Raw genomic sequence first — 17,890 nt, 5'->3', positions numbered from 1 at the left:
GCATTACCTTCTCTAATTGGTTAACTTTACTTTTAGAGGAGTTTTCTTTTTTCCATTTGTCAGTTTTACTTTTAAAGTTATTATTTTCTTCAATTAATTTTTAATAATTCTCTCATTGACTCTCATTTCTTTTCTTTATTTTTCTCCCTCTTCATTGGTTTTTAAAATCCTTTTTGAGTTTTTCTAAGAGATATTTTTGTATTTGAGAGCAATTCATAAATACTTTGAGGCAGGCATTTTTGTCACTGCTTTCCTCATCTGAGATGACATTTTTATTATTTTTTTTATCAGAATAATAGCTGTCAATGCTTAGCCATTTTTTGTTTTCTTTTTGATCATTTTAATAGTTGAGCTCTGCTCCTGTAGAATAGGCTGTATAGTTTCAAGCTCTTTGTAGTGGGGGCTGGGATACTGATTCCTGCTTCTTTGCTCTTCTGGTCTTCACAGTTTGCTCTCTGCAATATGGTAGTTCAAAGCTGCATCAGAATTCTGGGGCTTGAACCTTACTCCTAGAACTGGGATTAGGACCCTCGCTGCTGACCTGCTGAGCCATCATATGAACTTCACTGGGACCTTGGTAAACTGAGCTGAAGCTAAGAGCCTCTTGCTGGCTTTCCTGCTCTCCCACCTACACTGGGCTTCATTCTACTTCTAGCCATATATGACATACCTTTTCCTGAATATCCTCCAAGATAATCTTAATGAAAAAGTTGTTTCATTAGTTTTTTTTTGGCTTGATTATTTGCTTTGTTCAACAATTTTAGGATCTGTTTATAGGCTTCATTTAAAGTTGTTTTGGGAAAATCTCTGGGAGCTTCATAGCTTTGTTCCACCAACTTGGTCCCACCCCCAACTACCTTTCCTTCCCCTTTTTAATGCCATTTTTGTATAATCAATATATTCAACTGAGCATCCAAGAAGTCTATCTTTAGTCTCTTCCTTTTTTTCAATTCTTTCTGCATATTGTTTTTTACTTAATATTAGTACACATCTGATATTGATACTCTATTGCTCAAAATCCTTTAGTGACTTTCCATTGACTACCTAATAAAATAGCAACTTCAGTAAACATTCATGCCTCAACCTAGTTTGCTTTTTTATCTCACAGTTCTTCCATATGCTTGTGAATATATATATATGTGTGAATATATCTATATATGTGTGCTAGGAATGTTGCAGAAGCAAACATATACCCTAATTCCCAAGTATTTTACAGACTCAAAGTAGGTAAGAAGAGATGCCTTTCCTCCTTTTTTAGAACTATTTTCACTGTGGGGAATAAATGGGTGTTATCACATTTTACAAATTAGTAGTTTAATATACCAAAAAAACCTCATTACTATAGGTAGAATGCTGAATAATTTAAAAAAAGCTTTAAAAAGTTTCATGAGGGGTGGCCAGGTGGTGCAGTGGGGTGGCTAGGTGGTGCAGTGGATAGAGCACTGGCCCTGGAGTCAGGAGTACCTGAGTTCAAATCTGGCCTCAGACACTTAATAATTAGCTAACTGTGTGGCCTTAGGCAAGCCACTTAACATCATTTTCCTTGCAAAAACCTAAAAAAAATAAAATAAAATGTTTCATGAGCATTGGTTCTCTATAATTACTTTTATGTATAGATTAGAGTGTTGTGGTTCTTGATGTCCTATGTCTATGTTAACTCAAATCTACTCCTTTCCCTGGTTTCCCCAGTTTCCCCCCAGTACCTGAAATTTGATATTTTGTGGTTCAGATTTACTCAGTAAAGTTTTGATAGAAGAGATAGAGTTTGTCTGTAAATTCTGAGTCCCCACCTTCTCAAAGTAAACACATTGCTTGTCTTCCTCTGGTCCTATTTATTAGAATTGCTCAAGGTGGCCCTAGTTTCAACCTACAGATTCATGGATCTTATCTAAAACCTGTGGTCTCCAGAACTGGGACTCATTGTTTTTGCTGCAGAGTGTGTTTGTTTTCTCTGTGTGTGCATATGTGTATATGTGTGTATATTCACCAGTGTAGTTTACATTAATCTTTTAAAGAAAAGAATATGATTTTATTATCTAAAATGATGTTGACATTTTGCCCTTGAACTGGTAGCAGATTCATGTACCTTAAAATGCCTTGAGTTAAATCAATCCATTTTCATACTTTCATACTTTGCTCATATAAGTCATTTTAAAATGCAGATTACACATCACCTAAGTACTATTTTCTTAGGAGTGAGGGGATATTTTTTCATGGTCTCTTCTGTGTCCACTGTTCAACAGATTTTTGATACTTTTTTGCCTCTTTATCCTTCCATATTAACTTGAATATAATATTTCAAGAAGTGGCAAAAATTCAGTAGTTTCTTTTTTCCCCTTTTCCCCCTTCCAAGCAATGAGGGGAACAATATTGTATGATCAGTTAAGCATTTTCTTTAAGATTTCTTTTTATCTCAACTTGATAGTAGAGCAGAAATACTGCATTCTTAGTTGTAATAATCCAAGGAGGTTATCTGGATTTTCTCTAGCAGAAGTAAAAAAAAATACTTTTCATTAGTTGGAAAAATTACTTTAGTATTTTGAAATTAATTGCAATTTTATATGTAGTCTTAAAAATCTATAATAGGGCCACATGATTAGCTATAGCCTAGCTTATTAGATTTTTAATCCTCCCCTTATTGAAAAATTCTGGGAATTACAGTCTTTCCTTTGAGTTTAGGGTGCTTGTTCATTAGAAACTGAATAATCCACAAACCAATACATTACTAATGTCTGAAAATGTATGCTTCATTCTGTCTACAGCCTGTTTGCCTAGAGGAGAGGAGTATGCTTGGTTACCAATTTTCTGATTTGGGGGTTAACAAGAAAATGTATAGTGAAGAGGTTTTAATCTGGGACCTGGGACCTTTTAAAAAATAAGTTGGCAGGGCAGCTAGGTGGCACAGTGGATAAAGCACCAGCCTTGGAGTCAGGAATACCCCAGTTCAAATCTGGTCTCAGACATTTAATAATTACCTAGCTGTGTGGCCTTGGGCAAGCCACTTAACCCCATTTGCCTTGCAAAAACCTAAAAAAAAAATAAGTTGGCAACTGTTTTAATTCAATTTATTTCCCTAGTAATCCTATGTATTTTAAAATATATAAATAGATTCTTTTTTGATAAAGGATCCTTAGACTTTATCATATTGCCAAAAAGGTCAATGACATGCAAATAGACAACCCCTACTAATAGGCTTTAAAATTTGTAGAATACTTTATATTTTATCCCATTTAATCTGCATGACAAGCTTTCTAATAGAAGGCTGCTTCCATTTTCCACAGGAAATTGAAGTAAAAAAAAATAGTATGTTTGAGACAGGATTTGAACCCAGGACTTTGTGATAAACTGTGTCTAGTCTGGCATACTATGACTCAACTCTTTCAGTATCTGATGTTCCTGCAAAAGAAAAATGTACAGGAGGCAAATAGTTTGATGACTCCAGTTTGCACTGAAAAATATTTCAGAGAAAGGAGGCTAAGTTTAAGATTTATGAGTTCTTTTCCCCCAAATACAATAAAACCTTTGCCTTCACATAGTTTATCTATTCTATCAATGGGCTTCACTACATTGTTTTAAGTTGATGTCTCTTAATGTTATTTTTTCCTCTTTCTTCTTTGTTTTTCCTCTGCCCCTTTTATCCTTCTCTTCAAAATCTTTCCCTGCCCTCAACTGTTAAATTAGATTTTTTTCTTATATTTTTTCCCAAAGAACTTTTCACTTTTTTGTCCCTCCATGTTTCTTTCTCCTTTCCATTAATTTTGAAATCTATTTTCCATTTCAGTACTTTTACCTTTCTTCCTTTTTCATTCTTTCTATTTGCCATGAGGATAGAATTTACATAGTATTAATTTTGAATATTTTTTCTGTTTCATTTTTTTATTATTACTTTTGTTGATCATGTACTATTCTGCTTATTTTCTTCTGGAATCTGCTCATAGAAGTCAGTTCATAAAGGAAGCAATTCTAGAAGGGAGCAATTGAGATGCTCTTCTGGTCCAAGTCTTATCCCTCACCCTTATCATACTCATCTATCACTTCCCTTACCATACTCATCTATCACTTCTGATGCAAGAATTCAATCTCTGGTTTCCCTCACCACCACTAGTATTAGCTTCTTGTGAACTAGTGCAGGCATTTTCCTGGACTAGGATTCAGTGATGAGAAGTACTCTTTTCTTGGAAGGAGTGCAGTTAAAACATGGTGTTTGATTTTTGTCCTTAGTTCTCATCAGGGAACTGATGTCATGACATGCAAGTGAATTGCATTTAAGTGAGGGAGTGTGGTATAGTTACCAGCTTCACTTTTTCCTTCAAAGTTATCTGAGTCCAGCGGCCAGATATGGATCATGATGATTTGAGGTAATTCTGGATGCAGTGGGAGGTCTTTTAAAGGTAGGTCTTTCTCAGGTCCCAGTTTGACTTAGACAATGCCTAAACACAGGAGGATTCTAAGACTCTCAATGAATGTGTTCTTTGGTGTGATCTTCCCATTCCTTCTACCTTTGCCTCTTTACAATATTTACTTTAGCCCATTCTTCCAGAATCCTCATTTTATTGAAAAATTAAAAAAATCATGATCCTTCCTTTGCTCATCTCCCTCTGGGTTGAACAATACATCTCTGTATTCCCTTTATCTCTTATACTGCCTTTCCTTATTTATAAAATTTCTCTCCTTCCTGCCCACCAAGTTATTAGTTCATATATAAGAGAATGGATAGCTAAGTCATCTCACTCTCTCTCTAAATACGTATACATACATACATATATATATATATATATGTTTATGCATGCTTGCAAGTGTGTATGTTTATTAATTCATCTCTTCCTACTCCTTTTCAGATTCTTTAAATTTATCTTTCTGTCTTTACTCTTTTACATATTTTTCTCTCTTGGTTCTTTCTTTAAAAGCTTTGTTTTTTTTTTAATGTTTTAAAAATGGCAAACATGAGAGAATTATTTTCATTAATTAGACTTTTCTTGATGATAATAGTTATTTGCCTTTTCTATATTTCTTGTGTTTGGAATATAAGCATGTCGTTATTTTGCTTTCTTACCCCCTTCCCCATTGCCCTCTAAATGCTTCTTTTATTGAAGGTTTATATTTTTCCATCAACAACTAAACTGAACTTTGTAGGGTATATTATTTTGAGTTACTACTTGAACTCTTTCATTTTTGAAATGTCATATGCCTTTCTTTTTTCAGATTTTTGTAATTCTTTCCCAATTCTAACTTTTTCTAAGTGATTTATTTCATGACTCAGCTTTCTTCTGACTACAACTGTCAATTTTCTAAAACTGAAATAATGATATTAATTTTGAAGTTTTAGTGTAAATATATAAATCTCCAAGGTATTTTCCAATTCTAAAATTCATGATTCTAAAATTTTAACATAATTAAATTATTGTTCCTATCATATTCTTCCTATATTAATCAATCATATTCAATGAATATTTATTGTCTACTATGTGCCAAGAAATGTGCTAAGGGTTGGGGATACGATTAAAAACATAAGATAATCCCTAGACTCAAGCAGCTCATGACCTACTGGAAGAGATAGTACCTAAAAAGAAGTTAAAAATCTTATGGGAATGTGGGGAGTAATGCTATCTAGTATCATGATGTCATGCAACCAGGGAGGAAAATGATCTGAAGAGATCTGAGTTTCTGAATTCATTGTGCAGAATGATGAATATCTGAAAATGATGGAGTCTGGGGAAGTATCGTGTTGCTGATCATTTGATTTTTTTTCTTCTTTTGTTTAATTTAGAACTATTTCAAACCCCAAATCTTAAAATATTAAGATATGTGCATTACTTTACTCCAAGGTTTTCATATGACACTACTATTATAGAGAAATTTAAGTGTCATTGAATTTAGAGCAAGAAGAGAACTTAGCCATCATCTAATTCAATCTGTGTATTAAACATATTGAAAAATGAAGCTCAGAGAGATGTATTTAGTTGTGCAAGTTCATTTTAGTAGTAGTAGAACTAATTGTAAAATCTGTTTCCTAACTACAATGGATAATATTTTCACATGCAAAATATCAAATAAAAGCCAATATAAGTTCAGTATCTTCATCTTTAGTAAAGTATTTTTTCATTCTAAGTATTATAAAGAAGTATTTTAATGGATTCCAAATCATTTCAAAAATTAAATATCATGAGATTTTTTTTTCATGGCAATGGGGTTAAATGATTTGCCCAAGATCACACAGGTAAGTAATTATTAAATATCTGAGGCGAGATTTGAACTCATGTCCTCCTGACGCTAGGGCCGCTTCACTATCTACTGTATCACCTAAGTGTTCCTTCCACGAATTCTTATTATATTACATATCTTTGTTTTTTTAAGTTCATCACCATTGAACAATGGTTATAACCAGTTTATAGCTTAATTGATAGAATTCAATAAGTGTTTATTAAATGAAATAATACTAACCCCTTGACAATATGTTATGTGTGAGCACTTGATTAGATTCTAGTTAAACAGAGACAGAAATAAAATACTGCTCTCAAAGTTCATTAGAGATGAGAAATATTCACACCAATGAATAAATACAAAATCTTCAGGGTAATGGGGCATCCAAGGAAGACTAGCACTTTTGGTGTGAGGACTTGCTGAACCCTTTTCAAGGCTGCTCCTCCACTTTCGGTGTTTACCTGCCAATCAACTCTTACCCATTACACCAAGAAGGCAGCATGAGCAGCAGGCACCATCCCAGTAAAATCATTTTAGCAGACAGGTTAGCCCAGATTGAGGGTAACTGAAAGACCCCAAACCCATCAGGGAGTTAAAGAGATATCTACTCCAAGTTTGTGAAGACTTCCCCTGACAGAATGGGTGGATAAGAGCAGTTTGTTCCAGTGGCCATGAGAAACGCTTAAGCAGGCACTATTGAATCAGTCATTGAAGATGCCAAGGTCATCCACTGCATCCAAAGTCATTGTTAATTGCCTTGACTTTTGTTCTGCTACTGGACTTCAATGACTCTGGAAGAAAAAGCAAGGCTGCTGACTTAGTATAAATTGATCTTTACTTAAATCCAATTCAGGTTAAGTCAAGATATCACCCATGGTGTCATTTGTCCTCTTAAAAAAATGAAAGATGGACAAAAATATTAGCAAAATCTGTATCAAGTAAATACAAGCTAATTTCAATGGGTAGGAATTGGAGATAGGGCTGCTTTCATTAAAAAAAAAATAGTATTCATGCACAAAGTAATCCCTGACCCAGAATAGGTATTCCAAAAGATAGAGATCAGTAAAAGAGATAATGCCATATATAGAGGATAGCCTGTGTGAGAATCCAGAAGGGGAGATGGAATATCATATACAGGGAAGAGTATGTATCAGTTTGGTTAAAATGCAAATAGAGAACGTGAGGAGTACTAATGTGGAAACAGTGTGTAAAGAAAGACTGAAAGAAGATTTTAAATTAAAGGGCATCCTTCAGTTTTGGCATCCGAGAGCTTGACTGTCTTGTGTTCAGATATTGTGTTAATGATATTTAGCATGTGTGCTTAAGATGTAAACTATGTATAACCTATTTCAACATCTTGAGGTTAGTCATGTGATTTAATTTGTATATAGAGCTTCAATTGTCCTAACATTGCACACTAATAAGTCATTGCCACTTGTAGGTTGTGGGTTTTTTTTTTGTTTTTTGTTTTTAGGTTTTTGCACTACAAAAGAGGTTAAGTGGTTTGCCTAAGGCCACATAGCTAGATAATTATTAAGTGTCTGAGGCCTGATTTGAACTCAGGTACTCCTGACTCCAGGACTGGGTACTTTATTTACTGTGCCACCTAGCTGCCCTGCCACTCATAATTTTAAAGAGGTACCTATGACCCTTAAAGGTTAGGTGACTTGCCTGAGATTTCATGGAAAGTATGTGTCAGATGTTAGACTTGAATTCAGTGCTTCCTGACTCTAAGGCTCACTTCTTATCCACTATAACATACCTTACTATTGTTTAATGTTGCCTCTTTGTGTCTCTTTCCTTATTCCTAGTGGATCCAAGTCAATCATTTAATCTATGTGACATGTCACTCAGTAGTATATTTCTGGAAATTGTTTCCACAGGAGCTTCAGTGGAAGCAGCCAACCTGAGATATTGACCCCGTGGAAAAAGTTGACAGCTTACTCTCTGTATTGATTCCTGACAAATCCAAACACAGCTCTCTACCACAGTCTTGTAAGTGGCCATTGCCAAAGTTATATATGTTGCCTTTGTTAGCTGCTTATGACTGGGTAAAGTCTTCTTTTCTTCTTTTTAGCCTGTGCATATTTTATTGTTTGTGTCTCAGGTTATGTCAACAGATTTCCAAAATTATTTTATTTTATTGTGTATTTTTCCCACTCCTTCTACTTTATATTAAATAGGATAATTTGTGTTTCAGTCTGCTACGTTTTAGGATATAATATCAATGAAAAACATCTATTTGAAATTACAGAATTCAGTAAAGGAACCTGAAAATCATCTAGTCTAGTTATTTCATTGTACAGATGATTCAACTGAGGCCCGTGAAATTTTATTTAAAGCAAGAAGTCAAGACTACAAGTATTATATCAAGCACATAATTTCAGATGCTCTGCTAAGCCCTGGAGGCACTGACTATTGGCAGCCAAGTTTCTCAATTAATTTTCCTTTCCACTATACGACAGTGCCCTCTTTTTTTAGCAAATAAATTAATTTAAAAAGAATTATAATTTGAAAAAGTCCAATAAAAACTATCTTAATCAACCATCCATCAAGAAAAAATTCTGTTATCAAACAGAACAAATAAAGCAGATAAATTGCAATTCTACCATTATAAAGGCAACATTTATTTTTTTTTAAATTTGAGAATTGTTAACTGTAGAGGGATAAGAGAATATCAATCAGTAGGGATTCAAGATGTTATCTGTCTAGTCTGATATCACCTAGAATTTGTTTACAATATCCCCTGTCATTTGACTTTCCCTGGTGCTTCACTCATTCCTAAATTTTGCAGTCATTTCTTTTGAATATCTTAATACTAATGAACCAGTCCAACATATTTTATGTTCTTTCCTTGAATCTCTTGTTTCTATTATATTACCATTCATTCCTTTCCAGTTCTTGGCTTCAGCTAGCCCCCTACTAGCAACAGTTCTGATTCTACTATAAACTGTAGAATTTTGCTGGAAGAAGTCATATAAATAGCCTGACTGGAGACTGCAAATTTAGTCTATCTAATCTTAACTGGATTATCATTGCTGCATGAGAATCCTTTTACTATTTCCTGTTTGACTCCTTATCATGCTCTCTACTGCAGTCTGTTCCAGCCTTCTTATAGCTTATTCCTACTCATTTCTTCTCACACAGTAGTAGTTCACAAAGAAAATCAAGGCCAACTTTGGGGTTCCTTTTCTCTCCATTTCTCTACTTATTGGTATATTAGTCAATATTTTCATTAATAGTCAATATTTTCATCAATTTATTATCCTTTAATATGAGAGGAAGAGGGGTTAATTCTCAATACTAAGGTCAGTTTGCCTAGTTTTGTATTCTTGTGTCCATCCTCTACCATCTTTTTTGCTTTTATGCCTATTCCCTTTCTTAATATCACCTGTATCTGTCTATTACTTTAAACATTCATAACTATGCATGTCTCTGTCCTTCAATTGACAAAATAATAGAAATAAATTGCCTGCAGTTCAGATGTTAATGACATTTGCATCACCACAATGTAAAGGAAACCCCCAAATTATTGGAATCTTCAGATTTAAAAACATATTTTCCACGTGGTCATTCCAATGATCCTCATTAGTTCAATCTCCCACAAATCTCTGTATCTGAATGGACTACAGGTTTGGAAAATGTAAAGTAAATTCTTAAGAAGCTCTACTTTGATTAGCTTTGGACTAGAAAACCCCATGTTTCTGGAGATCTCTGTCCATAAAGACGAGAATGAGTAGAGACTTTGGCAAAGAATCAAGGGATGGCCAGAATAAGCCACTGTTAGGTATCTGGAGCCAAATATAACATATTGCATATATATATATATATATGTATATATACATATATATATATATGTGTGTGTGTGTGTGTGTGTGTGTGTGTGTGTGTGTGTGCATACATGCATACTCAGACACATGTACATACATATAATACATAAATTTATAGATACATGTATATTTTTTCTTTTTAAACAAAAAAGAAAATACCTACACTGGTTACTTCTACCTTGCATTCTAATCACTTCTTAACCCCTTATGATATAACTTTTTACCTAAAATACAAATGTAATTTCTCTCTCCAAGAATATAAAAATCTAATTTCTAAATCCAATTGACTTTTTTTCTGTACTCCTACTTCTTTTTGTTGTACTCTTCTTCTTTCTGCATTTTTTCAACCTGTTGACCACTCATTCTTTTTAGACACTGAGTTTTCATGGTGTACTTGGGTGTCTTCTAAGATTTCTACAATTTTTCCATTCAGTATTCTTTGCTAAATCATCAGCATTGCTCTCCCACTTTTGTGGAAGTATGATCTAGAGCTCTGTTCTTAATACTCTGAACAGAATCACAGGTTTAAGAGTTGACTTTAACAACCATTCAGTTTTCCAATATTTGTATTCCCCTCCCCAAAGAAAAATTCCTAATGCAACATAAGCATAAGATTCAACATGATTAAATCTAGATCTCATCATTAGACTTTAGATCATCTAGAATCAACATTAAATAAAAATTTGCCTCTGTAATTTTTGTATCTTGTGTTCTACCCTTAGGCCAGCAGTAACAAGTCTGATTCCCCACTTGAAAGTGTTTCAAATGCTTTAAAAACAATGACCATATTCTCAAATGTTTTCTTTTCTAGTCTAAATAATAAGAATTTTCTAGTTTAATCTCCACTTCTTTCAACTGTTCACATATGACATGATCTGATGGACCTTTGCTATCCTTGTTGCTCTCCCCTGGACAATATCTAATTTATAAATTTGTTCATGGGCAAAATGTGATACCTGAATCTGAATACAATATTCTTCCCCAGATGCATTCTAACCAGTGCAATGAAATGATCATCTTCTTGTCCTAGAACCTATACTTTTTTAATGTATAGACCTTCATTATCCTTTTATGTGTTTACTTTGGAACTGTGATATAATTTACCAATTTGGTGTCATGGATGGCTTTTATAGCTCTAATCTCAAAGGGTTGTTGAGAGGATTAAATGAGATAATATTTGTAAAGCATCTTACACAGTTCCTGGCCCCATAGCAGGTGGTTAATAAATTCCTGTTCTCCCAACCCCCCCATCTAATGGAAGACATTTTGGGAGGATTTAACTTTTCTTGGAGATTGCATCAGTAGTTTCTTAGATTGCTCCAGAATTCAGGTTATTTAGGGATATGACTGAGGTGAGGACTTGACTAATATGTTCTAGGAACTTTGATGGGGTTGTTAAGTTCAGAAATAGTCACCATGTGCCTTTGACAATTCTGCTTTTTCATAGGGGTTACATGTATATATTCATATCATCTACAAGGTCAGTAACTGATGAGGCTTTTATTTTATGAGTCAAGTTGGAGTCTTTCAGTTGAAGAGTCGTTTCACGCTCAGCTGATTTAGCTATAAGATTTGTTTATCATATACAAAATGACTTAGAAGAGGGGCGGCTAGGTAGCGTAGTGGATAAAGCACCGGCCTTGGAGTCAGGAGTACCTGGGTTCAAATCCGGTCTCAGACACTTAATAATTACCTAGCTGTGTGGCCTTGGGCAAGCCACTTAACCCAGTTTGCCTTGCAAAAACCTAAAATAAAAATGACTTAGAAGATATGCCTACTTGCTATGAAGACACAAGCTGAGTTTCATTTCTCTGTTGTCTTCTGGATATTTATTGTTGTCTTTATGAGAAAAATTAAAACATACATATACATAACTTTTCTTGGGAATGTCACTCTTGTCTGAGCACCAGTTGGTTCATGATTATCAAGAGGTCTGGACTTTATAGTGAGGTAAACCTAGGTAGAAAGAACCTTTTACAAATGTATTAACCTAGGATATGCATATTTCTGCTAACTCAGATAAACTAATTATGAGAAGGCCAAATAAGGTTCAAGACAGAGGTTGGTAGAATTTCAGAGATTGCAAGCATGGATATTCAACAATCACCAAAGCTTTACTACACCCATTTTCATGTTCCTTTCTTGCTAGGAAGAAAGGGGCTCAGTCAAACCAGTTCATCTTCCTCATTGGAGAAGAGCTACTTTTTGTTTCTTTTGTCTGAATTTCACAATCATAGAATGAGAGTAAAAAGGATACTCAGAGTTCAATGAGGCCAACTTTTTCATTACATAAATAAGAAAATTGTGGTTCAGAGACCCAAATGTCTTGTCAAGGATCGCACAATTAGTACGGTATCAATGGGGATTTGGACCTAGGTCTTCAGGACTTGAAGTTTCATACTCTATTCACTTCATAGTTGAATTGGTATACAAGTAGGTTTTTTCCAACTTTAAAGTAAAAAAAAGTAAGTTGATGAACTCCTCTGCTCTAAATGCTAATTATTAATTGTTTCCCCCCTTTCCTTTAGAAGTTTTCATGACATCACTTTGTGCTTTTACTCTACTGCTTTTTTTTTTATTATTGCAAGGCAATGGGATTAAGTGACATACCCAGGGTCACACAGCTAGGCAATTATTAAGTATCTGAGACTGAATTTGAACTCAGGTCATCCTAACTCCAGGGATGGTGCTCAATCCACTGTACCACCTAGCCACCCTCTACTGCTTTTTAAAATTTATTTCTTGTTCATAATCCCTCTGGAAGAAGGATGTATTTGGAAATGAAAGCTATATATAAATATATTTATATGATTTTTTTTAAGTATCTGAAATTATAATCAGTTCATGAGTACTCTGATAGCACATATACTTACACCCCTAGTTTGATCCTAAACAATTTGAAGGATCATTTTTTTATGACTGGAATTACCATTTTTTATTTAAACTATAGATTTAAATTTAGAAAATATAGGATATTTTGAGTATTGTTTGTAGGATGACAAGTAAATTTTCAAAGTAATATAAAGTTAAGTTAAAAAACTTTTATCATTTCTTGATCATGTCCATGAGTAATAAACCTATAATACAATTTCCATATTGTCCATGACTGTTAAGAAAACAAATATGGATGCTAAAATCAGAGCATTAACCTGACAGAATGTGGAATTGTATATAGCCTGTGCCATAAAAAACTTTAGTATTTGTCATAAGATGTTGTCCTTTCAATAAATCAAATGAAGATTTATTGAGCAGTTATTGCAGTATAGTCATAGACAAGGTTGCTCACTTTATTATTTACATATAACCTAATCTCAGTTAATTATCTCATACCTATGACAAAATGAATTCTTGATGAATCATCAATTACACTAAGTAGTTGGGCTTGAAATACCCTTTCTTTTCTTTTCTTTTTAATGGTTAAACCTAGGTGTAGGATCATGAAAATAAAGGAGAACTGAATGAAGAGCAAGAAAAAAAATTTCCCTGGTTTCTGTCTACCTTCCTAATGTGGCTATGATTTGAAGTTTTGCCCTTGACCTCTTCTATTTGTTTACTCCTTTATCATGGCAATTTCATTCACTCTTTTTTTAAAAAAAAATATTTATTTAAGGCAATGGGGTTAAGTGACTTGCCCAAGGTCACACACTTAGGTAATAAGTATCTGAGACCAGATTTTGAACTCAGGTCCTCCTAACTCCAAGGCCTATTCTGTATCTACTGTACCACCAAGATGCCCCAGTTTCATTCACTCTATTTAAAAAAAAAATTAGTGGTTTTTTTTTGCAAGACAATGGGGTTAAGTGGCTTGACCAAGGCCACACAACTAGATAATTATTAAGTGTCTGAGGCTGTATTTGAACTCAGGTACTCCTGACTCCAGAGCCAGTGCTCTATCTACTGTGCCACCTAGCCACCCCCTTCATTCGCTCTCATAGCTTCTTCAACTATCATCTCTAAACAGGAGATTTCCAAATGTGTTTCGTGGTCCTCAAACCTCATCAGAATTCCAGACCTCCATTTACAATTTATAGAAAATCTGTACCCCTTTATTATATACCTCAAACTCAGAATGTTCTAAGGTGAGCTTATTTTATTTTCTTTCAAACCTGCTTCTTCAGATTCTATTATTTCTTCCAGTGTCACTATCATTCATTCTATCTCAAATGTTTGAAAGATTACATTTATCTTTCGCATTTTTCATCACTTTCTACATTCAGTTATTTAAAGTCTCATAAAAATCCAACCTTTTCAATATCCCTAATATCCTTTTTCCTCTATTATCACAACCACTATCCAACTGAAGAACCTTATTTCTAACTATTGTGATCACTGTAACCACATTCTAATATAATCTTTTCTCCTATTTATACTCTGACTCTCTAATTTATCTTTAAGTGCTGCCATATTGTTTTTCTGATGCATAAATCCAATCACATCTGTCATCTACTCAAAACCTTCAATGACTTTCTCTTATCTACCAATCAATTTCATATGCCTGGTTTTGAAAGATTTCTACATTACTTTTTGAGCCTAATTATGCTTTACATACTATATGCCTCTGCAAAACAAACAAACAAAAAACTCACAAGTCACCACCTATTTACTATAAATATGATACATTTTCCCACTCCTCTGACTTGATTCATACTGCTTCAGGGACTGGAATATTATTTTTCATCCCAAAGCTCATTTAAATCTTTATGTAGAAACTGAGGTGTACCAACTATGATTGCATTGGTTTAATTGTTTCCTTCCTGCTATGGTGCAGATCATGGATCTTATATTATCTAGATTTTCCTTAAAATTATCCTTGTAGTAATCTACATAGTGCACAGGATATTTCTTTAGTTTAATATTTTTGGGTTTCTAATGTAAGACTTGGTTTATCTTTTTGCTATTTCTTATTCTCACTCCATGATGAGGCTCCCTCCTTTTATTGATAAATGCTTTTAGCATTAATAATCATAGCCAACATTTTATAGCTCTCTAATGCATACAACTTTTTTCATTCATAACAACTGTGAAATAGATCGTATTAGTATCCTGATTTTCCAAATGAGAAATCTTATTTTAAGACCTATTAAGTTACTTGCCTAAAGGCACACAATCAATAGGTGGTTAAGGTAAGATTTAATCTGATCTTCCTGATTCCACATCCTTACTGCTATACCATCTGTCTCTAATATAATGTACATATATATATATAATATATATATATTTATATATACATATATTAAAATGAAATTGAAAAGAATAAAAAGAAAATATTTGTTATGTGTAAAGATAATGGTGATTATACTTAAATTTATTTCAAAACATAAAGTATTATATACTTTTGTTATTCTTGGTATATTCTTTTAAGTCGCCATCATAATTAATTGTTCATTCATTTTAATTTAATTTTACTTCTGCAATCATGGTTATAAATCTCCCAGTTTTGCTATTTTTATTTTATTTTGTTTCACACAGGTGTTTCCAGATTTATTTGTAACTGCATGATTAAAGGATCATATACCAAGTGCTGGAAGGAACTTGGGTGGTCATCTATTTCAAATTCTTTTTTATTTTTAATATTTTCATTTTTATAAAATAAGAAAACTGAGGTATAAGAAAAGTTAAATGCCTTCTTGAAGATGACAGCAAACATTAGAAGAAATATTTGAATTCCAGTCCTTTGCCTTCAGAGTCATGCTCTTTCCAATAGATGTTGCTTCCACCAAATTCATTTGTCTTAATTTCATTCAAATAGAATTTGAGCATGTAAACTCTTTTACTATACTCATTGTATACCCCAACTTTGTAGTATCTTTCCCATAGTGAGCATTTAATAAGCTCTTGTTGCTTATTTTAGGTTAGATTACTAGACTACATTTACTTTTTTCTTAGTAATTATGATTTATGACATGCCACAGGATACTTATAACCACCACATTCTTTCCCTTTAACTTTTGGGTAAGTTGTTTTGAAGTTAGCATTTTCCATGCTTCCTTGGCCTAGGATATTTGTAATAAAATTTTGAAATTAAGTGCTATATTTTTGTAATAATAAACCATTTAGGAAAATTTAAAAATCTGGAAAATTTTCCAAAAATTTACACAACATATCCCTCTATTTAAAAAAATATTTTCTCATATTTCTTAATACAACTGATTCTTATCTGCATTTTCATTTCTGGGTCTGATTTATTTTAGGGTTGTTAGGGGAAGAAAATCAATTTTCAGAACCTGTTCATGATCTGCATTTAAATACAAGTCCAAGTTCAATTAATCAGCATTTTTAAGCATCTACTATATCCTAGGCACTATGTTAATTACTAGAAATACAAAAAGCAGCAGAAGACAGTCTCCATCTTCAAAGAACTTATAATGAAATAAGGTACTTAGCATGTAATAAACATATAAAACAAACTCTATATAGGATAAATAGGAAAATAATTAATAGAGGAAAGGCACTAGAATTAAGAGAATTTGGGGAAGTCTTCCTATAAAACATGCAAAATTTGTTGGAACTTTAAGGAAACCAGAGAAATCAATAGGCAGAATGGAGAAGGGAGAGAATTCCTGACATGGGGGGACAGCCAGAGAAAGTACTCAGAGCTTAATAGATAAGCATGTCTTGTTTGTGGAAACAACCAGGAAGTCATTGTCATTGGATCTTATTCTTATAAGTGGTATATAGTAAGGTGTAAAAAATCTAGAAAGGTAGGAGGAGGCTAGGTTATAAAAGACTTTGAGTGCTAAAGAGATCATTCTGAATTTGATTAGTAGCTTAGTAAATTCACTCTAGTGGTAGAATGGAGAATGATTTGAAGAAGTGAGAGATTTAAGGTAGGGCAATCCACCAGTAGAATATAGAAATGGTACACATGTGAGGTCTGATTAATAGATAAAGAGTACTGGACATGGAAATAGGAAGACCTGAGTTCAAATTCAAACTCAGACAGACATTAGCTGGGTCAGTCACTCACTTACTGCCTACCTGTTTCTTCAGCTATAAAATAAGGACCTCTGTCCCTGCGTTATTGTTGGGTCAAATCAGATAATATTTATAAAGTTCTTTGATTAGTGATTAGAGCATCATGGGTCTAATAGTTTCAGAGGCAGAGAAATCTTATTAAATGAAGTTGATATAAATTAATTTGTATTGGAATGTTAAATACTGAAAATTAATTTTTTGATAGAATGTTTTATGGAGATTGAAAATTATTATAGTAAAATGGATCATGGAATTATGGATTTGGAAAGAAACTTCATGATCATCAAGACCAACTAACTCCCTCTTAACGGATGATTCTAAAACTTAGAGAAGTTAAGTGATTTACTAAGCTAAAACTAATAAGTGCCTGAAACAGAATTTGAAAGTAGGTTTTCTTAAATTCAGGTCTATTACATTACCCTTGATGAGGTTATACTTTTTTGCTGGATTTCTCCTCACACTATATTTATTATGCAACTTTTCTTTCTTATTAGCTTGAAAGCAAATTTAGAGGTTTTAATTCTTCTTTGTTGAATAATTTCTTTCTTAGAGGGCAACAGAGCTCTTGCCTAACTCCTCTACCAAGTAAATGTAGAAAAAAATTAGATAGATTGGCATACTTCTGTCAATTGTTTCTTCATATTTGATTTATCCTAGAATTGCTTTACTTTATCATTATTTTTTCTTTTTTTTCTCTCAGATACTTAATAAATTATCTTTCATTTGACAGTACATACAGATTTATTTTTCTTTGGATTGCAATTAGCTGTTTCCTTTTCAGAGTATTCATCCTCCTCTTCAGATAAAACAAATGAATTCAATACTTTATTCTTTTTTTTTTCTTTTTCACAAAGTTCCAACTTCCCTTCTGCTCTTTCTTCTGC

General features: G+C 33.3%; 1 protein-coding gene across 3 annotated transcripts in view; it reads left to right on the top strand.

Annotated features, from left to right (window-relative positions):
* The window catches only part of HNF4G (hepatocyte nuclear factor 4 gamma), a 176,455-nt gene that overhangs the window by 90,698 nt on the left and 67,867 nt on the right, over positions 1–17,890 (top strand). For 2 of the 3 annotated variants that reach the window (XM_074199527.1, XM_074199526.1), the window contains one exon: positions 8,085–8,196. The exons of the other annotated variant lie outside the window; for it this stretch is intronic. The gene's annotated coding sequence lies outside the window, so the exon portion shown is untranslated. The remainder of the gene's footprint in view (positions 1–8,084; positions 8,197–17,890) is intronic. 3 annotated transcript variants of the gene reach the window in all.

This window comes from Macrotis lagotis, chromosome X (genome assembly GCF_037893015.1).
Source record: "Macrotis lagotis isolate mMagLag1 chromosome X, bilby.v1.9.chrom.fasta, whole genome shotgun sequence".
NCBI classification, from domain to species: domain Eukaryota; kingdom Metazoa; phylum Chordata; class Mammalia; order Peramelemorphia; family Peramelidae; genus Macrotis; species Macrotis lagotis.
The sequence above is the reverse complement of the archived record's forward strand: the minus strand, read 5'-3'. Positions and strand labels throughout refer to the sequence as shown.